The sequence below is a fragment of the Salvelinus sp. IW2-2015 genome, unplaced genomic scaffold, assembly GCF_002910315.2.
Source record: "Salvelinus sp. IW2-2015 unplaced genomic scaffold, ASM291031v2 Un_scaffold10309, whole genome shotgun sequence".
NCBI classification, from domain to species: domain Eukaryota; kingdom Metazoa; phylum Chordata; class Actinopteri; order Salmoniformes; family Salmonidae; genus Salvelinus; species Salvelinus sp. IW2-2015.
In genome coordinates, this window is record NW_019951567.1 from 1 (window position 1) to 3,786 (window position 3,786).

Genomic DNA, 3,786 nt, shown 5'->3' on the forward strand with positions numbered 1-3,786 from the left:
AACTGCACATGCTCATTACGCCCGGCAGCGTTCTCACGCCAGGTGTTCCGACAGGACGTCGAGAGACGCGCCCACTCCGGCAGCATCCTGGAGTTCATTGGTTGTTCACCCGTCAATCAAACGAATAATGCTTGGTCGTTGGTGGATTGCTCTGTCGGTTAATCTTTAGTTTCAAATTACAACGCCCAAGTCGTTGGTTGGGTGAATGCTCTGCCAGTCACTGTACAGAGCTCCGCCTCCTGTCTCTCTGTTTACTGTTTTGCTGTCTGCTGATTGGTCCCAAAAGGCTCACTCCACACTGAGTATRCAAAACATTAGGAACACCTTCCTAATATTGAGTTGCCCCCCTCTTCTACCCTCAGAACTGCCTCAATTCGTCGGGGCGTGGACTCTACAAGGTGTCGAAAGTGTTCCACAGGGATGCTGGCCCATGTTGACTCCAATGTTTCCCACAAGTTGTGTCAAGTGGCGACAGCGTAGCCTAGTGGTTAGAGCGTTGGACTAGTAACCGAAAGGTTGCTAGATCGAATCCCCGAGCTGACAAGGTACAAATCTGTCGTCCTGCCCCTGAACAAGGCTGTTAACCCACTGTTCCCCTGTAGGCCGTCATTTAAAATAATAATTTGTTCTTAACTGACTTGCCTAGTTATAAATAAAGGTAAAATAAAATTTAAAAAAGTTGGCTGTATGTCCTATGGGTGGTGGACCGTTCTTGATACACACGGGAAACTGTTGAGCGTGAAAAACCCAGCAGCGTTGCAATTCTTGACGCACCTGGCACCTACTACCAGTTCAAAGACACATGAATATTTTGTCTTGTCCGTTCACCCTCTGAATGGCACATATACAATCCACGTCTCAAGGCTTAAAAATCCTTCTTTAACCCGTCTCCTCCCCTTCATCTACACTGATTGAAGGTGATTTAACAGGTGACATCAATAAGGGATCATAGCTTTTCACCTGGATTCACCTGGTCAGTCTGTCATGGAAAGAGCAGGTGTTCCTAATGTTTTGTACACTCAGTGTATCGTGAACTACTAGTGACCAGAGCCCTATTCCCTATATAGGGAATAGGCACCCTCTCCCATTGCCTCTCTCACTAACTAACTCACGTCTCTTCCTCTGTCTGTCTGGGCTATAATGGCTATTTCCCATGGGGCTTTTCTTCTTTTCTCTCCTTCACTTCCTGTTCCTGTGTGTGTTCTTCCTGTTTCCTGCCTGCAGCCGGGGGCGGGCGGTCCTCCATGCTAAATAGTGCCACTCACATCCTCAGAAAACAGAAAGGTGATTTCAATAACTCTCTCCTCTGCTCCTGGGTGGGTTCTGCCTCGCCTCCTATCTGCACACAGTGGTTTCCCAAACCTCTCCTCCAGCCATCCACCATTCAAACATGTTTTTCATCGTATTCCTGGACTAGTTGGATGTGTTTCTGGACATAGGTTTTGGGTGGTCATTCCCTGGAATAGTGTTGTGTTTATTCCTGACTAGTCTTGGTGTTTTCCCTGCGACTCAGTTTAGGTGGTTTTCGCTGGACCTAGTTTTGATGTATTTCCTGGACTAGTTTGTGTTTTCCTGGACTAGTTTTTTGGTATGTTTTGCCTGGACTAGGTTTGATGTTTTCCTGGACCTAGTTTGGTGTTTTCCTGGACTAGTTTGGTTGCATTCCTACTACGTTTGATGTTTTCCCTGGACTACGTTTTGGTGTTTTCACATGGACCTAGTTTGATGTATTCCTGGACTAGTTTGATGTTTTTCCTGGAAGCTAGTTTGAGTGTATTCCTGGACTCGAGTTTGACTAGCAATTCGCTGGACTACGTGATTGGTGGCAATTCCCTCGGACTAGTTTGGTGCATTCCTGGACTAGTTTGATGTTATTGTCCTGGACTAGTTTGGTGTATTCCCCTGGACTAGTTTCGGGTGTTGTTCCTGGACTAGTCTTTGGTTGTTTTCCTAAGGACTAGTTTGATTGTATTCCTGGACCTAAGTCTTGGTGTTTTCCTGGACTAGTTTGGTGTCTGTATTCCTCGGAGCTAGTTTGATGTTTTCGCTGGACTAGTGCTTGAGCGAGTGTTATTACCCTGGACATAAGTTTGGTGCACTTCCTCGCGACATAGTTGTGGTGTTTTCCTGGACTCAGTTTTGGTGTTTTCCCTGGACTCAGTTTTGATGTGATTCCCCTGGACTAGGCTTTGGGAACTGTTTTCCTGGAACTAGTTTGATGTAATTCCTGGACTAGTTTGAATGCATTACCTGGCACTACGTTTGTGCCATTCCTGCAGACTAGTTTGGTCGGCATCTTCCTGGACTAGTTTGGTGCATTCCGTGGACTAGTTTGCGTGCATTCCTGGAACCAGTTTGGTGCATTCCTGGGACAGCTTTGGTGCATTCCTGGACTAGTTGTTGGTGTATTCCTGGGATATCTAGTTTGATGCATTCCTGGACTAGTTTGGTGCATTCCTGGGAACCTAGTTTGGGTGATTCCTGGACTAGTTTTGAATGTATTCCTGGACTAGTTGGGTTGTAATTCCTGGACTAGTTGGGTGTCATTCCTGGACGACAAGTGGGTGAATTCCTGGAACTAGTTTGGTGTAATATCCACTGGACCTAGTTTGTGTGATTCCTGGACTAGTTATGATGCCATTCCTGGACTAGTTGGGAGGTATTCCTGGGACCTAGTTTTGATGGGCATTCCAGGACTAAGTTGAAATGTATTCCTGGACTAGTTTTGATGTACTTCCTGGACTGCAGTTTGGTGTATACTCCTTGGACTAGTTTGTGGTCTTCCTGCGAGCTAGTTTCTGCGTGTTGTTCGCTGGACTAGTTTGGCTGTTTTCCTGGAACTTCACGTTGTTGATGTATCCTGGACTAGTTGATGAACTGGCATTCCTGGATGCTTAAGTATTGGTGGCATTCCATGACCTAAGTTTCGGTGGCATTCCTGGAACTAGTTTTGGTGGGCATTCCTGGACTAGTTGTGGTGCATTCCTGGACTATTTGGTGCATTCCTGGAACTAGTTCTGGTGCATTCCCTCGACTAGTTTGGTGTATTCCCTGGACTAAGTTTTGATGCATTCCTGGAACTGAGTTTAGGTGCAAATTCCTGGACTAGTTGGTGGCACTTCCTGAGAATATTTGATGATTAATTCGCTGCCTAGGTTTGTTGTATTCATGGACTAGGAGGGTGTAATTTCCTGAACTAGGTTTGGGTGTATTCCTGGACTAGTTTGGTGTATTCCTGGACTAAAGCTTTGGTGGTATTTTCCTGGACATAGTTTGATGCACTTCCATGGGAGCTACGTTGGGGGTATTGCCTAGAGGACGTAAGTTTGAAATGCATTCGCTGGAACTAGTTTGATGCATATCCTGGACAGTTTTATGATGCATTCCTGGAGCTACGTCTTGGAGGTGCATTCCTGGACGTAGGTTTGATGTATTCCTGGACTAGTTTGGTGTATTCCTGGAACCTAGTTTTGTGTATTCCTGGAGCCTAGTTTTGGTGAATTCCTGGACCTAGTTTGGTGTACTTTCCTGGACTAGGTTTGATGTATTAGCCTTGGACTAGTTTGAATGTATTCCTGAGACTAGTTTGATGTAGCTATCCTGGATAGTCTTTGGTGTTATTTTACCTGGACCTAGTTTTGGTGCATTCCTGGACGTAGTGTTGGGTGCATTCGCTGGACTAGTTTGATGTATTCCTGGACTAGTTTGGTTTATTCCCTGGCACACGTTTTGGTCTTATTCCTGGACTAGTTTGGTGTTTTCCTGGACTAGTAGTTGGTCTGATTC

The 3,786-nt window shown here is 45.7% G+C and overlaps 1 protein-coding gene across 1 annotated transcript in view; it reads left to right on the plus strand.

Annotated features, from left to right (window-relative positions):
• Nucleotides 1-7: 7 nt before the first annotated feature.
• The window catches only part of htt (huntingtin), a gene marked incomplete at its 3' end in the record, with an annotated part of 5,619 nt that continues 1,840 nt past the window's right edge, over nt 8-3,786 (plus strand). The window contains exon 1 of the mRNA XM_024145726.2: nt 8-100. The remainder of the gene's footprint in view (nt 101-3,786) is intronic.